The sequence below is a fragment of the Lissotriton helveticus genome, chromosome 12 (assembly GCF_964261635.1).
Source record: "Lissotriton helveticus chromosome 12, aLisHel1.1, whole genome shotgun sequence".
In the NCBI taxonomy this organism is placed as follows: domain Eukaryota; kingdom Metazoa; phylum Chordata; class Amphibia; order Caudata; family Salamandridae; genus Lissotriton; species Lissotriton helveticus.
Genome location: NC_136073.1, coordinates 137,790,048 through 137,813,494, shown reverse-complemented (window position 1 = coordinate 137,813,494; position 23,447 = coordinate 137,790,048). Strand labels below are relative to the sequence as shown.

At 45.7% G+C, this 23,447-nt stretch overlaps 2 non-coding genes across 2 annotated transcripts; both read left to right on the top strand.

Moving 5' to 3' along the window:
* Positions 1 to 149: 149 nt before the first annotated feature.
* On the top strand, positions 150 to 223 carry TRNAN-GUU (transfer RNA asparagine (anticodon GUU)). Its single transcript has one exon. It is a non-coding gene; the product is annotated as a tRNA-Asn (tRNA).
* A 672-nt stretch (positions 224 to 895) lies between these two features.
* On the top strand, positions 896 to 968 carry TRNAK-CUU (transfer RNA lysine (anticodon CUU)). Its single transcript has one exon. It is a non-coding gene; the product is annotated as a tRNA-Lys (tRNA).
* The last annotated feature ends 22,479 nt before the right edge of the window (positions 969 to 23,447 follow it).

The following is a 23,447-nucleotide window of genomic DNA, read 5'->3' as shown; positions in this document are numbered from 1 at the left end:
GGAACAGAAATTGCACTTCCCCGTTCATCTTACTTTGTTCTACAAACACTTGAAATCGAAATCCTCATTTATATAACCACTCGCGCTACGGAACATTTCCTGTACACAGACGTTTCCTTCTGGAACATATACGTTGTAGTCGTTCAGTCGTCTCTGTGGCGCAATCGGTTAGCGCGTTCGGCTGTTAACCGAAAGGTTGGTGGTTCAAGCCCACCCAGGGACGGTAGCTTTTATTCAGTAAGGTGATCAGCGAAAATAACATATTTTGCCTAAGAATAGACTTCACTGGAAGCTTCCATCTCATGTAACTCCAATTTATGCGGAAAACGACGTGGATTCGGAATCGCATAATTCTACTGTTCCGAGTTATAATCCCGTGGACGAGGACGACACACGTTACAATGTCTAAATGACAAAACTGTCGCCATTCCAATGCTTGGCCAAGAAAAGCACATAGTCCAGAAGTTTACAATGAAATGCAGGAACAGATAGTATGGAAAAGGACCCTCCCCCTATCAAACAATTTGCAAAATGCCCAGGCGTGAAGAGGGGAGGAGAGTGATGATGGAAGAAACTAAGAGAACTCTCGGAGGGAGGGGTGGAAGAAAAGGAGGGGGGAGGTGGAAAGTCCTAGCAACCGAGAACCAGACCCAGCTCTTGTGCCCACTGCTCTGTCCTGGTGCGCTGTAAGTAATCCAGATGTTGAGAAAATGTGCCTCCCATGAGCAGTGGAGCTGACAAAAAGTGCCCCAGAGCTCGCAGATGTGCTTCCAGTCTCCTCTTCCTTAAATTAACAGGCACCATATTAGAACCAACCATCTCACAAAACGAAATTTTCGTCGTTGAGTCTGGTAGATTGTGTAGAGTAGAGTATGTGTCTTACTACCTCCTATACGCCCGGCTAGCTCAGTCGGTAGAGCATGAGACTCTTAATCTCAGGGTCGTGGGTTCGAGCCCCACGTTGGGCGCAAGGATTTTGTTAGTTGCTTCCTGGTTTAAAATAAATAAATAAAATTCTGTTTGTATTTAATATAGATTAAATGTGCACCCCTTCATGCCTTAAAACCTGGCGACATCGTAAAATTTCGACTGTTAAATACAAAGATTGAGCAGGGCATGTAGCTGGGCACATTGGACTGGTCATTGAGACCGGAAGGGATTGCTTGTCCAGCCTGTTGATTCACTCGGGGTTGGGAATCAGCTTTCCGGTTTCTTTTCAGTTACATAGCGTGACAGTTAAATGCCCTTTGTCATAAACAAGCTGTGGAAGTGCACCCCGACGAGTCACACATAACAAGCATTGGAAATGCAATAGGTCTCGCAGCATTAGAGTTAGTGCTTTTAGAATTGTTTATGGGTTTTTTTGTAAATCTTAAGCATTTTTGTTTCCTGTAGCCAATGCTAAAGAATTAAAAAAAAAAAAGCCATAAACATTTCTAAAAGCTCTAACTCAAATGCTCCGAGACCTATTGCACTGTGTGAGGGTGAGGGGTTGAGGGTGAGTGAGGGTGAGTGAGGGTGAGTGAGGGTGAGTGAGGGTGAGTGTGAGTGAGGGTGAGTGAGGGTGAGTGAGGGTGAGTGAGGGTGAGTGAGTGAGGGTGAGTGAGTGAGGGTGAGTGAGAGTGAGGGTGAGGGGTTGAGGGTGAGGGGTTGAGGGTGGGTGAGGGTGAGTGAGGGTGAGTGAGGGTGAGTGAGGGTGAGGGGTTGAGGGTGAGTGAGGTTTTTTTTTTTTTTTTAAAGGCACAAGCAGGCTCTTTGGAGCAAGTATACTGCATTCCTCTTTCCTATAAACGCTGACACTTTGAAGTTAGCCTAGAGCAAAATAAAAAGCTTCCCATGTAAACACAGCTTGACATTTTACCTCGGTCTTTGAAAACCTAAAAAAACGAAAGTAAAAAACTTAAAAGCGGACTGTTATTCACTGCAAATCGGAATGCCTTTTCTTCCTCAAGTCTAAATCCTTTCAGTCACCAACAATAAATACAACTTTAAAGCTCAAAAGTAACTGTTACACAAGGTCAGGGGAGGGGCGAAGGAAGGCGCCATCGAGGGTAAAAACATAGCCTGCACGAAACATTCGCCTCTTCCTGCATGGGAGTTTTTTTTTTTTTTTTGCTCCAACGCGCAATCCTTTCCCAGCATTTATGTGGAGTTACAAAGGCACATCTGTGTACGTTGGAGGGCCAGCCTGACGTGTTTTCTGCTCTAGCAGCAGCTGCGGTTTCTGAGGAAACGAGGCTGATTTTCGAGTCAGGCTGGGAGCTTTTTTTCCCCTCCTTTCTCCAAGAGCCTACGTGCGGGGGAGGGGAGCGGAGGGAAGGGAGCGAGCGAGCGAGCAAGCTGCATTAAAAAAACTCCACGGCTTCTCAGAAAGGGGAGGGCGGAGAGAGAGAACAGGAGCAGCCTGCTGGGAATTTGCCTCGCGCTTTTCTTTCTCAACGGTTCTTGCGCTGTGTTGCAATCTTTGCTTTAAAAAAACATCCATTGTGGAACCGGTTTATTTATACATGTTCGGCTCGTCTTAGGTTCGCAGATAATGAGAGAAACGACCATTCAAATCAGAAAGAAAAGAGACCCCGCTGGCTCAGATGTATCTAACTACCACCAATGTTCTTTTACCTTTTTTAAATAACATGCTTTTCCAAAAACAAGACGCAAAAACATCCTTCCCATAAAAGGAGCACCGATTTCTATTGGAAGATATCTGGATTATATGCACACTTGGGTTAAACAACAAGCCTTTCACCGTAACACGGCGGGCAGGGGAGGGGGCGGAGAGGGGAGAGGTGCGACACGGCAGGCAGGCAGGGGAGGAGAGTAGGAGGAGGAGGGGGGAGGAGAGTAGGGGAGGCACGGCCTAGCGGCCGTGCAATCAAGTAGTGAGGGGGCGGAGCTGGGGGAGGCTGTGAGAGAGAGTAGGCAAGGCTAGCGGCAGGCAGGCAGGGGAGGAGAGGAGGAGGGGGGAGGAGAGTAGGGGAGGCACGGCCTAGCGGCCGTGCAATCAAGTAGTGAGGGGGCGGAGCTGGGGGAGGCTGTGAGAGAGAGTAGGCAAGGCAGGCGGCTGGGGGCATGTGCACGCGCATTTAAGCTCAATGCGCATGCGCATTGAGCTTAAATTTCTCGTGCACTGCAAGGAATCGCCACGATTCCTTGCAGTGTGGATAAAGAGCGGATAAGTGCCAATACTCTCGCCTTGCTCGATGCGCATGCGCATCGACAGGCGAGACCTAAAAACGGAAGTAAAAGGGTGGTGCAGTACCATCACTGCGGATGCTCGGGGTGGGTTGTTAATGGGGGTTTCTGGGGATGAGTTGTTTGACAGACAAAAAAGGGCAGAACTTTAAGGGTTGATGCTTTATGCCCAAGATTTGTGCCCCTGTCGAGCACAGAAGAGTGTGCGCGAGCCTGTGATGCACAAAAGACCCCCTGGGGAGAGTGAAGGGGTGAGACTGTGGCAGGTGTGTGTGGAGAGGACGAGGAGAGACGAGGGGAAGAGTTAAAATGTGTCCTGATAGAGCATGGGTCGTAGCACTGAGCTCCTCTCTAGATGGTGCAACTGAAGGGCGAGAGGCGGGAAACACACTCGCCATTCCTGAACGTGTTGCAGAATCACAGAAAGCACATTCGGAGGGAGGGGCGAGGGCAGGGGCGGCTGGTGACATTTGAAAGTAGTGAGGCGTAAACTGATTTGCATACTGCACCGTTGCGAGCGAGAGTGGGTCTCTACACTTTTAACACAGACCTACCTTCGCTTCCCCACTCATACTCGGTTTCATCTGTCCTCTGCCCACTTTACACCAATCGTATTTAGTCTAAATTCCTGCCTGTATTATTTTCTTAGCTGTGCCTTCCCTGTACAGGTTAAGTTTAAGTCCATTCTTACAATGCAGATCTCTCTCACTATAGATGTAGTATCTGGTTCTCTGTTTGGCAAGGATATCTCTGCCATCTGACTCTACATTACCAGTCCAGCTCTGTCCTCTCTGCATTCTCGGTCTTGCCTCACTTCCTCCTCTGCTTTCATGGTCCCTTGATCTAAACATTCTCTGCCTATCAGTGTTTCTCTGTTCTTTCTCACCATATTGCCAGTCAACCACGACTCTCATTTTCTGCATTCTCAGTCTTAGCATTCTCCTTACATTAGTACAACTCTTTACATTCTCACCCACCAATCCTTTTGTGTTGTTTTAGTAGAGAACATAAGCTGTGAGGCACACAGTGAACACCTAAGCCGGCAAGATTGCTCAATAAGCCAAATGTGAAATGCTGTCATCTGCTGTAACATAAAAGGCACAAGACCACATCCGGCAGGGCCAACTCTGCCTCCCATCCTGCCAGGGCCATTCAATTGAGAACCTTTAAATTCAATAATAGTAAGGTATGTGTTTTACAGTGTTCAGAAAACACAGACGCGCTATATAAAGTGGCACATGAATTTAGCATGATTATTATTAAAATACTAACTATCAAAATTAAGTTAATGGATTCCTGGTCTGCTTTAATGCAGTGATTTTCCCATAGCGTATTTTCACACATTACTTTCCTTATTATGGATGTTTGCATAATTTAACTAGCCATCTGGGAAATTTACAGGCCTGCGTTAATCTAATGTTCGTTTTTTTCCTGAAAATATCAACATTGTGAGTTATATGAACCGGGCGCGAACAGTTAACTTTATCAGTACAAAAAGATTTAGTTTTCTGCTGTAAAAAGAGAAATGGTAATTAAAATGCTCCGTGAGGTTTTCCTCATTAGAAGGGCCGCGCTAGAATGTTCCATTCATCACTTGTTTGCTGCGCAGCACCGTGGTTATAACAGCAACTTGAAGCCGGGCCCTGGGGGGGTGGGGGAGGTGGGGAGGTGATGTCGCACGGGGGGGAGAATGAAATATTAAATATAAAAAAACAAAACTTACCTCAGTTACCGCTGGTCCGGGTCCACGCCACCTCTGTTCCCCGACCCCTTGGCGCCTCACGGCACAAAAGGAGACTGGCAGCCCTCGCAGCCAATCCTGGCGCTTGGGGCACAGGTTTCTCTTCGCCCACAGCACGCCCATTAGGAGCCCTTTGGGCTCCTAATGGGCATGCGCAAAAAAACGCAAACGCAAGTGCGCATGCGTGGGCACGGGTAAAAAATTCACCCTCCGTCCCCACTCATGCGCACTTGGGTTGCTTGTCCTGGTGACATCATCATGTCAGTCAACATGACGCCACCCCGCCCAACCCCTTCAGACTCTGAAGGGGGTGGGCGATGTGATGTCATGCTGACTGACATGATTGGAATGTCAGTTCTCCTGCCTTGGCGTCTTTCAACAGAAACGCAGGGGGAGCTGCGGGCGGCTGCGGGTGGGCGAGGGGGCTACGCCCCCACGCCCCAATGGTCGCACCGCGCCTAGGCGAGGGGGGGGGTGAGCAGACCACCAGACAAGTATATGTGTGTGAAAAAGGCCGCTTTATTGAAACAGGTGCACATTAACAAATTAAAACTTCAGCCAATGCCTTACAAAACTAAACCTCACTAAATAATAACTTCCTTATTTTCCGCCACCCCACCCCCACCCCTAAAACGTCATTGACCCCGCCCCCACCCGAACATTACATCATTACAAATCCAACAATGCAAAAACCCCGCATAAACATTTCAACTTATCAAACCCTCCAAACCATAAAACAAACTCCACAGTTTGCCTTCAAACCCCTCTTGGTCCCCCAAACTATGAAACCATCCCAAACAGTAATCATGCCCAATTCCCCCTGCCGAAAGTGCCAACCAAGTAAAAACCAACCACAAACTTACCAAGCCTGACAAAAACAACTAAACCCCGCCACCCAGAAAGCGGGGGGGTGACATACACCCCCTTTCTGCCCCCCAAAACAGTGCAAATACACTAAAGAGCGAAAAAAGAGGGGGGGGGAATTAACCAGCAAACTCCTGAATCTTCAAACAGCGAGACAAAACTTCACGCAACTCCATAAGATATAAGTCCATACCCAACAGAGAAAGGTGAACACCATCATCCTGAAAGAACTCCACCGCATCATACCGGATGTCACCATGCGACACGCGACCAAAACCCAAATCTCTGCAAAACTTGGAAACCTCTGAGTTGATCTTTTTCCGCACCTTATCAATTGCCTTGGGCTTGTTAGCTCCTCGCCAAGATCTCCTCGGGACCAATTCCGTCCAAAAAACATGACAACCCGCCCACTGCTGCCTCAATAGAGAAAGATCCTTCTTTATTGCATGTAAAAGAACCACTCCCTTCACCCTGCACAGATCATTTTCTCCCAGGTGAATAACTAAAACATCAGGACAGTGGCCCCCGCCCAACCAGGAATTAAGAGCAGGAATCAATTCCTTCCAACACTTACCCCATCTGTCCCTCCAAATAACATTGAAAAAACGTTCATTAAAACCAAGCAGTGATCCAAAATAGCTATTCCGTGCTTGAATCTGTGCACACTTCACGAATGAATGACCCACAATCCAAATGGTCAGGGCTGTTGACCGGGGACCAGCCACCGAACCAGGAATGAGAAAAGCAGCATCACATTTTAAGACAAAGAGGATGACGCAAGCGCCTCGCCCACTTCAGGTCGTACATAGCGCTGAAAACACCTGGATGACCAACGCCCTAAGCGCATGATATCTTGCCCAGACCAACCCCAATTATGCGACTTAGTGGCTGTTCCAATTCGAAAAGAATGAGTGCCATACTTCTTTTCATCCACACCAATGCTCTTTAATGCTTTGCGTAATACCATGCGCAATTGATAATCAGTGACCCTGGCGCCATCTGCGTGCTGAAAAACGCCAGCTTCCATAGCCCCACCAGAAACAGTACGCCATCTCCTGGCCCACTGCAAGGGGCACGTTACAAAGGGTGAGGATGCTTCCAACCAGACTCCTTTACCTTTACCTCTTTGATCCGTTTTTGAACGATGCAGCCATATATGACCACCTCTCTAAGACAGATGAACATCCCCCCACCCAACACCATTATTAAACTTAGAAACCAACAGCTCCGAAACTCTGAAAGCTCCAAATACCATCCACACCATGAGTGTGGAAAACAGGCAAACCTCAAAATCATCAGTACAAATAAAAGGAAGTGCCTCCACCACCCGGGCCAGAGTCTGCCAAGACAAGGGATTCCGAACTGACTGCTGTACACTGTGTTCTCGAGCCCACCCCTCCAACAATCTTCTCCCCACTTCACCGGCTGAAGGAGAGTAACCCCAAAGGAGTTTACCCATAAAGGATACGCCCTCTAACTTCCCAGCAATAGTAACCCTGGATAACCCTTTATCTATCAGGTACAGAATACATCATCCAAACGCCTCCAGCCAGGTTCACGCCTGCGAGCTCCAGACGCCAAAAAGTCCCTCCAAGACAGGTCATATGCGGCTTGAGTGGATGAAGATAACAAACCTACCACCAATTGTAGGATCCTGTGTTGCCGACCTCCCATAGGTGCTCCGGCATGCGTGTCGGCGTCCTGTCCGCCTCCGAGGCAAGCCCATGGAACCTCTCCCACTGCGAACGAGACAAAGCATCCGCAATGTCATTGTCCACACCAGGAATGTGCAGAGCCCTAAAGCTAATGTCATACCTAAGGCACCCCAACACAAAAAACCGCAGCAACTTCAGAATCTGGGTGTCCCTGGCAGACTGCTTGTTGATGATGTCCACCACTGCCCGATTGTCAATTCAGAACAAAACCTTCTTGTGGGCTAACTCCTGCCCCCACAGCGTCAAGGCAACCACCACTGGAAACAGTTCTAAGAAAGCAATGCTTCTGCCACCATCCTTCCACAGGTCCGGCCACTTCTCCGCACACCACCTGCCTTGCCAGTACAAACCATAACCATCACTGCCTGCTGCGTCTGAAAAAATTTGAACCTCCCACAGCCAGTCCTCCTCATGAGACAAAGGAACTCCATTAAAGGAATGCAAAAAGGTGGACCACATCCGCAAATCCTCTTTCACTCCAGCATTCAGTCTCACACGGTGATGAGGCAAATGATGTCCCGATAGTGCCCTGCCTAGACGCCTGCAGAAAGTTCTGCCCACTCTCACCACCCTACAGGCAAAATTCAAATGATCTAACAGGACCTGTACCTCCTTTACTGTAACCTTTGGTTTTGCCAACATTGTCTGTAAAAGATCCAGCATTTTCAATTTCTTATCCTGTGGCAAACGAGCCTGCATGGTTCTTGAATCAAGCTCAATCCCCAAAAAAGACATGGTCGCGCAAGCACCCATGGTCTTTTCCGGAGCCAATGGCACTCCCAAGTAATCCGTAAGTTCTTGAAATGTGTCCAATGCTGCCTGATACTCAGAGGATCCCTGGGGCCCCACAAAAAAGAAATTGTCTAGATAGTGTGTGACAAGCTCATGACCAGATTTGTGTGTGAAAAAACACTGCAAAAAAGTGCTAAAAGTTTCAAAAAGAGCACAGGACATCGAGCAACCCATTGGCAGTGCTTTGTCCACGTACCATTTTCCATGGAAATGGATACCCAGAAGACACCAGTCTTCAGGATGGACTGGAAGCAGTCTAAATGCAGATTTGATGTCGCCTTTTGCCATTTCGGCCAAAGGACCCGCTGCCACCACCAAAGACATGGCCACATCAACAGAAGAATAGGACACTGAAGCTGACTCTTCATCAATGAAATCATTCACTGATGCCCCTTCTGGCCATGATAAGTGTTGAATCAACCTATATTATCCAGGCTCTTTTTTAGGAACGACTCCTGTAGGTGAAATAATCAAGTCCTCCAAAGGCCAATCATCAAAAGGGCCGGCCATTCTCCCTTCAAGCACTTCTTTATCTAGTTTGTCCTGCACCACTGTTTGAAACTCATCAGCCGATTTCAAATTCCTGGACCAACGCCACACACGAGGACCTGAGTATCCCAATCTGAAACCTTCTCGAAAACCTGTTAACACAATTTTTTGAGCTCTCACATCACCATACCCCGTCAGACTGTCAGCCAACTGGACCAATTTAACCGGAGTACGAGCCTTTGGGCCCAACCCCAGGAGCATTCTTCCCCCCTCTGTTTGCCTGGGATTGTTGGGAGGGGCCGGACGTGCCAGCACCCTGCTGCGACCACTGTTGCCCACCTGTTGATCTAGGCCCCCAGCATTTGACTGATGGGTGTTTCCCACCACATTGGGAGCACTCATGACGAAATCTGCAAAACTCCCTTGAACACAACCCTTTGTTAAAATCCCAACAAGTCCCCCCCCCTCCTGACTGCGTAACTGCTGTGCTTCCCACCCCTCCCCTGGTGGGCTTTCCTTAAAAGGGCCGATAAACTAACGGTAAGCCACTAGCTGTGAAAATGGTCTTACCACCCACTGAAACACCCATCGTGTGTTGCCAAAAATCAATGTCCAATTGAATTCGCCCCACTTGGCATCAGGGTCCCACGCCATACGGGCCCTGAACTCCTCATCATATTGTGCCCAAGCAAAACCACTACCAGTGATCTGTGCTTTCCTGATAACATCCATGTATTTAAATAAAGCAACGCAGCGCTCTGGAAACGTTTCGCAATACACACTAGCGTAAATTAAAAATGCTGACGTCCAGTTCTCAATAGTCAGCGGTACCTTAGGGCGCCTAGCCAGCTCATACTCTTCCTCCTTTGAGCCTTCCTTAGATCACACCTCCCTATGTAGCAGCTTCAAAAGCTCTACATACTCACCTTTTCAAATCCTTTCTTTAGTGGAAAGCATCAAATGGGCCCCTAAAGGCTTAGTCACACCCATATAGGGTAATTTCTTAATTTTCAATTCCTTGCTATGCAAAGGATCTTTCCCGTCCCCTACGGACTCAGTGTTTGTGCCACTCTCCACCTTGGCGGCCGCACTCTCACCATCACCTGTACCTACCCCTTGATCTTTAACATAGTGTCCCTTAAACAACTTACCTCCTGTCTTACCCTCTAATGACTCACCCCCGATCCCCACCGACACCATTTTTGGTTTGGCCAGTGGTTCACAAATCTCACCTGGGTTTAACACAGGGGCTTGCCCTGGCCCCGACCTCCATGCCATGTGGTCCGCGTTGTCCACCATCCGAGGAACCCTTCCTGTGGGGCTGCGCTCTCTAGTTGGTCCGGACACCACCACTTTCTTTGCTTGCACCGCCACTGGTGCCTGTAAAAGACTATGAGAAGCATGAAAATGCCCCCCCCAGCCACAGTATCACGTAGTTCCCCTTCCTCGGGGCTATCCTCATCGTAGTCCAAGAGCAAAGACTCCTCCATCCGGGGAGGGCTTGACGCCAACAACCTCTTATGAGCTTTACCAGGCTCTACCACACCAGATTGGGCCTTACCAACCCTTTGTTGAACACTCAACGGGGGAGCCGACTGTACACGCCGGTACTCCCCTGACTTTTTACTACTCCTGTAAAGATTTGCAGCAGACCAATCCATCCTCCGTGTGTGAAGATATGTAGGGGCCATCGAGGTCGCTCTGGACCTGCATCTGCTGGCCGCGCCGGGATCCCCGATGGTACGGAATGTGCCGCGCTAGGCTCCACCCTCCCTTCTCCTCGGTGAACATGGGCTGGACTCCGCCCTACTGAGTCTGCTGTCCCACATCGGTCCCTAACCTGAAAAGAAAAAGGCTGGACTGATGTGCTGGGACCCTGACTACTAACCACACCAGGACCAACTGATCCCCTTGACCCATCTCCCTGCATGAGCCCTTTGTCTTGCAGCACCACATCACCTGACGGAAAACCAACCCTACTAGAAGGAGGGGAAGGCTCCACCACCTCCTCCCCACTGCTCCAATCCAGTACAGCCTGTAATACAGCTGACGCAGGACCAAGAGTTTGGCTTCCAGACGCCACCTGTTTCTGAACCACTACATCACGAGCCTCCATCACTTGACTCCCCAACTTAGGGTTATGCAAACCGCCCGACTGTTCCTGAAAACCAAAACAAACCCCACTCCTGCCCCTACCAGATTCACGAACACCCTCAGACCATGAAGGAAAAACATCCAGACCCTCCCAGGACCCTGCTCCCACACCAAGCCCCCTTTTCACGCCTCCTTTGAAGAAAAAGAGCCTGTCTATAACAAATTCAGAGGAACCACCCTGCTGGACCCCAAGGAATAAACAGGGGAAGTTAAAATGCCTGTTTCCTGTCCCTGTGTCCTAAAAGACATATCCACCCAACCCCCTGTCTGTGCCCACTCCCCCTCCCCTACCGACCCACTCCGGACAGAAAGTACTTCATCCCTATTGGAAACTGCAGGGGAAAACAACAAAGGGCTGAATTGCCCCATTGCACCCTGATCAAAAACCTCTTCTGCTGCTTGAACTGGCATCTGCCTCTGCCTCACAATAACCTCCTGTCCCCTCACCGACGAATGAGCAGGTGACAAATAGCTCGCTTCCCTCCCCAACACACTCAAAATTGGCCTAGAGTCGCTCGCCGAGACCTCAGGAAGGGCCTGCCCCTCTCCCTCCATCACAAAGGTATTCAATTGAGGGAGCGACGGGGAGCAAGTCACGCGCACCCGCTCCTCCCCCCCTCCTCGAGTAACAGATGACGATACAAACGCGGAGGCCGAAGCAGAGCGCTTCTGGCCACCGCGCTGAGCACCTCTCCTCCCCCGCTGCGCAGACACAGAGCCTGCCCGCACCAAAGCCGCCGGAGCATGAAACAGCTCCCGCGGCCCCCCCGCAGTCAAAGCCCCTACCTGCGCGGATCTTACCGGGACCAAAGACCGCTGGGCTTCATCACTCGCCGCTACCTCCACCTTCCGCTGGGCCGCCTTCTTGATACAAGAGCGGCCACGCTCGCTCAACGCCCCGAGCGGGAGCGTTTGGGGGTGACACAGGCCGCCACCACAGCGGCGACACCGTCGGAAGCTTGACGGTGAGGCCGCGACGGGCCCTCAGTATTGCCAATAACTAAGTCCAGCCTCCCAGCTTCACTGAGAAGCCCAATAGCTTCCAATACCCTATAGTCTTCAGTCGCCATAATACGAGAACAATGACGTCAAAAAAGACAAGTTAAATGCAATAAAATACCTCAGAAGAAAAAATTCTCTAAGCTACCTCCCGGCCACCAGGTCACCAAACCTAAAATGGTGGCCGGGGGGAGGAGCCGACAGCATTTATGCTTGGGCTACCTCTAGTAGGAAAAGAAAGCCCAAACTCGAAAAATGCCTGGAAGACAGCAACACCCACCACCCCCACGCCTGCCCCTCCCAAACTGCGGGGGGGGGGGGGGGCCTCCCGAAGGTCGGCTGCCCCCCAAGCCCTTCTTGAGTGGCGCATGGATGCCTCCTGTGATGACGTGAAAATCAGTTGTTCAGCGAGGCTGGTTAGCTCAGTTAGTTAGAGCGTGGTGCTAATAACGCCCATACGGGCCAAAGTGTAATTTTATGCTTTTAATAAAAATGTACTGCACAGGTAGCACACAGAGTGTACTGACGCATTTACTACCGAAGTAGGGTCTGAAGTAGGGAAGCGAGTAAAATAGTAAATAGTTAGAATACAGGTGATCCATGGGTTTTTCTCGAAGAATACCAATCATAGGTCATATACAAATATAATAAATACTCCACATTTTTTATTTTCACGTGTGATTTTGTCATAGTAGAATATTGAATCCATTATGTAACATTTCTTAGGTTTTTGTGTTTCGGAACATGACATTGAAGACATTAATGAACTCATGATGATGCACTAATCGAACCTAGAGAAACCATTTGTATCTTATCTCCTGTTGCGGAAGCCCACGTACAGGTAAACAGGCAGTCATCCTGCTCAGTTCAATCAGCAGACAACAGTTAAGGTCGTGAGTTCGAGCCCCACATTCAGCGCAAAAACTTTATCTTTTACAGTTTACATATAGCTTTGATATTTTTTGTTTGTCCTCGTTTAATAATGCACTACTCCTAGATATTTGAGGTTATGGCATCACAAAATGGAGAATTTTAAATGTGAGAAATTAGAAAGTAATGTAGGGAAGCGGATGGAATCTGCGGGCAAAGAAAGCATAATGGATTCCTAATACCAGGGCTTAAAGTGGGATGAAAAAACTGGGGGGTCTCTCAAATGGGCAAGGCCAATGTAATGAAGGGCGTGGATTAAAACCACCTAGGCTAAAAATCTGTGCTTAGCATAGTGTGCCGTCAGACTTGTATTTTGCTGTTTCTGCCATTGCATCCAGATATGTGGTACAAAAAATAACATCATACCTACAAGGGGCATATCAGCAACAAATTTTGATAATTATTGCAAAGCGCGCATATTGTTGTTTTTCCTATCACTGGATTTCTTCGCCGAGTGGCTTCGTCCAGTCTGGTCCCGCAACGCAATGGAATTGATACCATTGCGTTGCAGGACCAGACTGGACGACGCCGACTGGAGATTAGGGGCATATCACAGCCCTTGTGCACTTTATTTATACATATTGGAAGTTTTAAAATATTGTCCAGAAAATTCTGTTATCTGAACATAGACACCGCTTCCGCATATGGCTTGACAACTTTTTCACAACAGTGGCTTGTACAGAATTTGAACCTGGGATCTGGGCATACTTTTCCTGGACCCCTTCAGAGAACTACTGACTTTTCACTGGGATCTGTTATATGGCCTCTTGAAATCTGGATGCCTTTCAAATAAGGATTTTTCGGGATTTCTGTACATTTTAGATTTTATATGCTGTTCCTCACTTAAAATAGCTGGAGAATTTAAGAACTGAAGTCTTGAAGAAGTTTCAGTGAGTAACGAAACACATATTGGCTGCCATCCTCTCTTTGACACTAAGGAAACATCAGGAACATGAATTCCATCTGTTCAAATATTGTGTGCTGCTTCCTTCTGCGCTCCTGATCCTCTACCCAACTCACAGTCTTATTGGCACTTAAAAAAGGCACAGTGATGCAGTCACTTGAATGTGTTGTTTTGTAGGTGTTTGCATGCATGTTTAATGTATGCATGTACCTACAAAATTACAAGGCCTAACAGCTAATTCCTTTAATTCATTTTTAATCTTTCCTTTCTGCTGTACATCATCTGCTTCAATGCTATACTACTGCATGGCGAAAAGACATTGGACAAATCGATAGATCTCGAAAGCGAGATGTATTGACTTTGTCAATGCTTGTTCATGATGACAGGGACTGAGGATACAAAAGTGGGTTTGCACATGCAATTACAAGACCGGAGGCTCTATTATAGCTGAACGTCTTTCCTGACATCACTAGCGTCAAAGGTCATACAGACTCTGGACTGCTATCCTTTGTGCTATGTGTATTAATACTGTGTTATCCCTGTTGGATTTTTCTGTTTAATTGTCAAATTTTTCTTTGCTGCTGGAGATTTCAGTAAAGAAGTTAAGAAATTATTCTTGCCTTATTTCTTTAATAGAATCCAAACCTGCTGTCTTGTTAGTGGGAGAGATTTTCCATTCTCAATCTCTGCTCATTCTCATTGGTATCCAAAAACACTTGTGAATTACAGTTTTAGAAACAACAAAATATAAATCAGGGAATGAGGTCAACATTTCATTGACTTACAATATGTCAGACTACAATACAATATTATGTGCACAAATGCAATCTAGCCAAACATTAAATAATGTTCAATCAAGAGGGTACAATCGACATTTCATTCAAATACATAAAGTGCAAATATTCAAGTGTATAAGATATTTCAGGCTCCATAAATATTGTATGATATGAAGCACACAAGTACATTTTTACAATACACATTTTAAAGTGCATAGTGCTGTCACATGTGCCATATACATATTGAAACATAGAGGGCTACTAACATATTGGTCTTTGTCGTACAGAATTATATAAGGTGTGTAGTACTTGTGTAAATGACTAGAAGCAATTCAGTTTATAAACTTTATTTCGATTTTAAAATAATCACAAAAGTTATCACAGTACATGGTAAAAGCCGGGTAGACCATAGCAAATGATCGATGCAATGAAACTTAATAGTGCAAGGACATATCACATTCACCGTTAAAACTAATAAATAATATAATAAAAAACATAGTTCTAAAATTTGCCAACTACTATTAAAATCATCTAAAAGGCATAAAATACATCATTCAGAATAATAATGATAATTGGGGTAAAACAATGTCACACACTGTACAGTGGAGATAGTTACCTAAACCTTCCGCCTGTCCACCGAATCACCCACACCTGCCCCAGAAATTTGGCCATTGCTATCATAATTGGGCCGTCTAATCATGTTTTTAAAATTCTATACACCTCTCTATACTCTCTAATGCCCAGTGCAAAACAGATTGGTTTCAGCCAACATCGCCGAGGGGCGCTGTAAGCCGGGCACCCAAAAAGAATATGTGGGATAGATTCAACCCTATCTGGACAGTATGGACATCTACTACTACTCGCGTCAGAGTTTAACCACCTTGAAGTAAAGGCCTTGGTGGGTAATGAGCCTACTCTAAACACAGGGAATAATTTGCTGTCGCGAGGTGAGGTGATTATATCCCAATATTGCTCAAGTTTGGGTTCGAGCTTGTTCTCAAGGAAAGCGCTGGTCAAGGTCTGGCCTGAGGAGACTGAGACCCGTCTGAGGTTTATCATGTGCCAATAAGCAGCCTTTAGTTCAGCTTTACTTGGAAATGAGTTTGTTGCAGGCGAAGTCCACAGGCGACTCAGCCCTAACTCACACAAGATGTTTCTAATGCAACTGAACCATGGGAGTTTCTTATTAACATCAAGATCCTTGACTTCTAGCAGAGCCAGGGCATAGTTGGCCTGCTTGGGATGTGTTCAAGAGGATTTCGTCAGGACCAATTGTTAGTGCTTGGCCAAAGAAAAGGGCCAATGTGGTGTAAATATCAGCACACACCCTAAAGTGTGCTGTGAGTGTGGTGGGATGTTGTTACTTACAGATCCTATGCGGGGAGTACTTTGACCCTGTTCGTAAAACACCACATGGTTCCGATCATAAAATGTTATACCCAATTCTGACCATTTATCTGGGGCTATAAATCATTGTTACCTATGTTGTGGACTGGATCCCACTGTTTGCTGGTGTGTGCTGATATTTACACCACATTGGCCCTTTTCTTTGGCCACACACTTACAATTGGTCCTGCCGAAAGCCTCTTGAACACATCTGAAGGCTGAAACTAGTAGACCTATATTTTCTAAGGAATACAGAGGTACATTTTAAAAACCTTGTGCATATCCCGCAATGTTTTTACCTATGTCCTAGAACCCTTCCATTAAAACTTGTATAAGGGTATTTCCTAGAGATATTTTTATCACATAATTTCACTTCTCATAGCACTTTGCACTTCTCACACAACAACCCGCTCTGCGGTAATTCAGGCGTTGAAGCACAGCTGGATTGCACTCGCTAATCCAGCTGGGCCCCGATGATGAAGCATGCCACCTACTAGGTAAGTGGGTGAGGGGTTTCTTTAAACTACTATCTGTTGTCTGCTCTCCCTTTTTTCGAAGGTACAGGTCAGGAACTACGACCTTAATACCCACTAAGGACTTGTCCACTTTGTTTATTTGAATACTATCCAGGAAAAAGGACAAATAGCCTTTCTATTTTTCCTTACTCCCTAGTTGTTCATTTGTGGTCAAGAGACAGACAATCTATAATTAGGTCCTGTGTAAATTTTGTCTCTTCTTTGGTCCATATCCTTTGCCAAAGAGTGAGACCGGACAGATTGATTAAGTCCGTTAGGAAAGATACGGAAAGTTCTTTGTGTGTTATATAATTCGCTGTCAAACCAGGGACCACCAGCAATATTTTTAGAAATGTATTTTCATTGGTTTGTAAAGGGGCAATATTGGCTCTCCCCCATAATGCGGCCCCATAGCAAATGGCTGTGACGCACTTGCTATGATTCAAGGTAAGAATTTCCCATACGGGTTTATTTCCTATTTTGACCAAGAACCTTAATATACCTTCAGTGGATCTTTAAAATTTCAGCTTGCAAAGTTCAATGTGAGAATTCCGTGTACCATTTCTGTGAAAAATCAGGCCCAAATATGAAAAGGTTAAGACTCTATAGCTACTCCTCCCATGTGATGTTGTCTATTCTTCAATTTAAAGCTCCCGCATGTCACGACAAAAGTTTTTTTTAAATTAATCTGAAGGTTTTTTCAGACATGTACAGGGCAAAATGACCTACTATACGTTGCAATCGTTTGCAGTCCTCGATAGCAGGACCACATTGTCTGCGTAGAGAAGGACAGGGGTTGGGCTGGCGCCTACTTTTGGTGCATCTACAGGTAGGTTTTGCAAGAAAGAGTCTACATTATTAACATATAAAGAAAATGAAAGGGGAGCTAGGGCGCATCCTTGCCGGATTCCACGTGTTACTCTGAAATCCGGAGTATATTTCCACATTGTGCCAAACTGCACTTTGGAGGTTAGGGAGGTATACATAAGGGCCAAATATGTAATTATATCGATAGGGGCACCTTGCACTTCAATGTTTCCCATAGTTTTGCATGGTTGACAAGATCAAAGCAGCTGGTTAAATCAACAAAACAGAGGTGCAGAACCTCATCCTTGGCTAGGGTGTACTTCCCTAGTAATAAATCCAGATTGACGTACTGTTCAACCGTCCCGATAACCTTCCTGAATCCATACTGGGCGTTGGACAGAATATTATTGTCATTGGCCCAGTTTTCTAATCTTTCCAACATTATCCTCCCCATCAATTTGGAGGTGGAATCAAGAAGGGTTATGGGACAGTAACAATTTGCCATCCTTCTGTCTCCTTTTTTGAATATGGGCACGATTACACTTTCTACCCAGGATGCTGGCAGCACTCCTCCTAATGTGGTATTAAAAATGTTTAATAGAAGTGGAATCCAGAAATCCATGTTTTGTGTAAAAATATCAATAGAGACCCCGTCTGGACCTGCAGCTTTACCGTTTATGTTTTTTTTGTAGGGCGGATATTATTTCATCTGACGTTATTGGGGATGATATTACTGGCTCCCCTAGAATGTAGTTAGAGTTACTACTATTCGTTACTTTGAAAGAATCAGGGTTAAAAATGCGCTCAAAATATGATATCCATTCCCCTGAAGGAACAACAGTGTCTATTTTTACTGCAGTGTTTTCCCTGAAATATGAATGGTCAATAGTTTTCCAAAACAAAACTGAGTCTCTGCAGCCTCCTCATGGATCTCTTATTTCCTATCTTTCAGGGCATTTTTTATAGTTTTTCCTTAATGTTGTAATCCTTGCACTGTCACTCACTTGGCCATTTTAAATCCCTATTGAGCCCGGAGCATGCCTGATTGAACCATCTAGGGTTAGGGTGAAGACCAATTTTTTTCCTCTTAGTGGTCAGGTTGTTTACTATTTCAGTGGTAGTTCGGAAAAATGCATCTATAACAACGGGGTTTGATGAAGTACTATCGGAACAAATTGCTATTTCTCGCTTTTTACGTCCTGTGAGTTTATCCATAAAGAGGGTAGCATCAACACCTGAATACCGCATTGTAGTACCATTATTACCCTGAGCCCTAATGTTCAAATCCATGGTTTTGCCTCTTTCTTAACTTGTCAAAATATTCTTCAGGGTCAAGATTAAAGGGTGTCGGTCACTTAAAAGGCTCTCATAGATCATAAGTTTTCCCACCAAATCCATACAATTAGCAGAAACTATAAAGTGATCAATGATAGCCGATGACCTTGCACCCATACATGCTTGTAAGTTGTTTACTCCGTCAGGAAAGATTGGGTCCACGACGGTTAAATTATATTTGTAAACAGCATTATTAATTTCTCCCCATAGAGCTTGTGGGGAAAATAACAACTTTAACGTGTTTTCCCTCTAAAGAACAATACAAGAATTGAAAAAAATCTGACATAGTGTTGCTTTCTTTAAATTTAAGGGCAATGTGAAGGCGATTAATGCCAATAAACCACCTTTAGATCTCCCCATTCTTGATGCAGTTGCATTAGTACAAATAGTTTGAAAGCAGTCAATGAAAAAGGACTCAGTGTGCCACTGGTTCCTGCATTAAAATCAAAGAACGACCCTTTAATGTGTTTGACCATTCTACATCATCAATTTTGTTTTCAATCCCTGCGATATACCATGTCATAATATGGAGGGGATCAGCAGTTTGTTTTAGTAGTGGACCTGTGTCTGACTGAGTACGATAACCAATTTCCAATAGATCACAAATGGGTGGGTGGTCCTTAACATTCATCTTCACCTGTAACTCGCCTTTGGCCTCCTTCAGGGAGTGTTCCTTTGGTTCAGCCTGTGACTCGTGACACACATAGGTTGGAACCCGACCCTGGGACTGCACCATATATCCATTCTCATCTGGTAGGTTAAGGTCAACATCAGGCTCCTTAGAGGGTACCATAGGTTCTAATTTCTCAGCTGTCGAGACAGCTATCCCCCAACAGTCAGTCAATTTCACTGCATCTGCGTAAAGGTGCATATCTATTGAACAGTGAGACCGGCAGATAGGGGTTGTATGTGGGTGTTAAGTTTATTGTAATGTGTTTGGGTCTATAAAAAAAGCCTAATAGTGTAGCTGTTATGTTGCTTATGGTTTAGACCAGACTCAGATGCATTATTAACAAGGACTTCCAACAAATTCCCTGCAAGATCTCTATTTCGAAAATTTACCACAACACAATCACCGTTGTATATTTTTCTAGAACTGCTCACCCAGCTCACCCTTCTCAGCATGATAATATTTTGATGTAATACATTTATACCAAAGTTAGACCTCCCCAATATCCAGTTGACCACTTGGTCTTTTAGTGTCTCATAGGATTCATTCTAGTCTGATGGTAATGTAGGGACATTGTTCATGACTATACCATAAGGGGTAGATTGTGGGGGAAGACGTAAATGTGATGGCTCCTCTACATTAACCCCTTGTTGCCTGGCCTTGGTTATTTTATTCTCCAGGTTAGATTTTAAAGCCCCCAAAGAAAAAAACATTATATCTTTGTTTGTCCTTTGATCCCGAGTGGGCTGGTCAGTTTGGCAGCTCACAATAGGTAAATTAGGGATAGACTTGCTTTCGTTGTTATCACCGGCACTCATACATATTGGTGTGCTTGCTCCTTCTTTTGGAACATCCTTTGAATTATGCATTCTGTTGTATTTATTCGTAATATGGGGAGGCAATTGTTCGGTGTTCTAGTCTTTAAAGAGGTCACATCCTTTTGAACTGGCTTAATTTCGGCCATTATACGTCGTTCAATATTATCTAGTTTAATATGTAACTTTCTGAATAGTGTTCCATAATCTTGGGGTCTCTAGACGTTAGTTGTAGTGTCGGAATCCACGTTTAACACCCCCATGTTTCTCCATCCCTTTTCCCTTTTTTTGCTTTGGTTTGGTTTTGCCCTTGGTTGGCTGTTTCTCTATGGTACCATTATCCCTTATAGAATGTTGTTTAGCTTTTTTTGCTGGAGGGGATGGCAGATCGGAATTGTTCGATAGAACGGTAATTTCCACTGGGGTTGTAAGTATACAGGAATTAGCCGAGTGACATATTGAGTCCTTATTGGTGAGTGGAATGTATTTTGGTTGTTCTAACTCGATGGCCTCAACCACCCTTTCTCTCTCTTTGTTTATATGAACTGGGGAATCTAGCATCTCTTCAGGTACAGAGACTTTCAAGGCGGCATCCAGTGCAATTGTAGTAGCTGCCAGTTTTATTGCTTCCCCTTGGGCGCGGAAAGCAATGTCATTGGAGGCCCTGGGTGCTGCTGGGCAACATAGTCCTGCCTTGCTGCCAAAGTCAAAATCATTCACCTCACAGCTGCGGGTCTGTTTCCACCGGTGTCCCGTGCAGCGGGAGCTCGCCTCTTATTTTATTGTGCTCCCTTGGGCGTGGAAGGCAATGTCACTGGCGGCCCCAGGTGCTGCTGGACAATGTAGTCCTGCCTTGCTGCCTAAGTCAAAGCTGTTCATCTCACTGCTGCGGACCTGTTTCAATGGTCATTTTATCCTAAGATGACTTTTCCTGTCCTAAAGGTCTATAAATCAAAAAAGTTAACCAATACAACGTTTTCACCCCACTTGCATTAATTGTGAAGGAATTACTCTGCAAAAACTAGCAATCATTGACAAAACCAATAGATGTCAACTGTGACACAAAGGCTCACTTTTCCAAATGACTGTTTGTTTTTACCATTGTTTGTCACAAAAAAATCATTTAATGATTGCAGCACATGCACATGCCAAAGTACACACAGGAAGAAGGCATTTTCCAATGATTATGATATGCTTTCTCACAAAAACAATTCTGTTAGACCTGCCAGACGTAGGGGCCGATTAGGATCGCGGTGAATCCGCATCCTCCGGGCCGGCGGAAGCCACCGCCGGCCCGGAGGATTCGGATTCACCGCTGCGGAGGCTCCAAAGACCCACCGCCAGATTAGGATGGCTGGTGGGTCAGGAAGACCGTCTGCCACTTTTCCGCCACGGTCGCATTCCGACCGCGGTGGAAAAGCTCTGATATGGTGGCCGTGTCTATCAGACACCGCCAGTCATATTAGGATGGGGCAGAAGACATGCTTATCCGCGTCGGCTTTTCCGCCGTGGAAAAGCATGTGGTCTTTCATTTTTGGGGGCTCGTTGCGAGCCCCCAGGGTGTTGGGGGGTGCACATGGGGGGTACCTATGGTACCCCCCTGCATATGCATGCTCAAAGCGGCAGGCACCGCGCGGTGCCTGCCGCTTTGTGCATGCATATGCAAATCATGCACTTTTAACCTTGCGACGGGCGCTGTTTCAAGCAGCACCCACCGCAATGTTAAACATAGGGTATGTGACCGCCAGGGTGGCGGTCACATCCTAATCTGCATGTGGGGAACGCCGCAGCCCCTGCGGACGTTCCCTCCACCTCGGGTGTGGCGGACGGATGCAGGTCCGTCCGCCATCCTAATAGGCCCCTTAGAGTGGTCTTCCACCAGACATTTTGACCCCACCCCTCTTGTTTTACTAAATGTGTTTTTGTTGTCTTCAGGGTTCTGTGTACTCTTCCACTGCTAATTTCTCCTAAAGTGCACATGCTATCTTCTTTAAACATGGTAACATTGGCTTACACCAAATCCGTACATTTAATTTACTTATACATTCTTGATAAAGTGGAACTACTGGTACCCAGGAAATGAAAATCAAATGCTACCAATGGGCCTGAAGCTTTTTTTTTTTTTTTTACGTAATTTTTTATTAAAGATATATATTTACATGAGTACCCATTCAAAAAATTTCTCAAGTCTAACACTGCAGCCTGCATATAGGTTAAACTGCCATTTTGACCTGTCAAAATAAGCCATTTGCGAAGTCTAAACCTCGCTTTTTTATACACATAAGTCACCCCTAAGATTAGCCCTAAACTGCCCATATAGCATTGTGCATTGTATTTAAAAGGCTAGATATGTATTTCTAAGTGTTCCATGTCCTGGTAGTGAAAAACTGCCACATTCATTTTTCACTGCTGTGCGGTCCACCTCTCCCATAGGATAACATTGGGTTACCATATTGCATTTAATAAGTGATCATCTTTGTTTTGGAAGCAGGTGGAAATGTCATGGTTGGTGTGTAAGGCATTGTAATTTAACACACTTTCTAATGTTAAGTTTGCATTTTCGTGTCCTAACCATTTGGTGCATGTAGCCTGTTTCTTGGGTCACATGACTAGGTGGAGTTGTAACTTGTTCTTTGTGTATTCTTCTCAGAAAGTCACGCAACAGAGGGACTGGGTGTTGGCAGAATATATACACACTTAGGTTCTCATGAGATCAGTGAAAGCCAGAGGGTACTGATCCCTCGAGAGAATACTATTCACATAGAAGTACGTCTAGCTATTTGTCAGGGGAAGAAAAGGGGGAGAGAGAAAATGAAGAATAAGTACTATGTAGGAACAGAGGAGGGAGAGTTCCCTCAGGACAAGAACCCTCACTCATGGTTAGGTGACATGCTTCATCATATGGGTTCCCTCCTCACACTGTAGTGTGGAATATGACTCCCGAGGGGAGGAGCAGAGGTGTTTTCTTAGGAGATGAGCGTAGAAATATAGAAGAATGAGGGGCAGAGTGCAGAAAGGCGTGATAAAGTGTGATTTAAAAATGTTTATCTGAGTCCACTGAAAGTTTATTAGTTGGCCACAGTGACATGGTTAATTAGTGATTCCGCAGTTATCAATAGAGTTATTGTTACATTCCTCAGCACACGATTATAACAATCAACTTAATGAACAATTCAAACATCGTAATCATATCCACTTCTTTTATTGTTCTTCTTTGTAAATTCTCTCCCCTCTCAGCCAACACGTGTTTCGTCGCTGTTTTCGCGACTTCTTCAAGGCTAAGAAATTGTGTACAAATGGAGATCACTATAAGGCCAATAAATAACCACCAATCAGATCTCAACACCCCTAGTGACATCACTA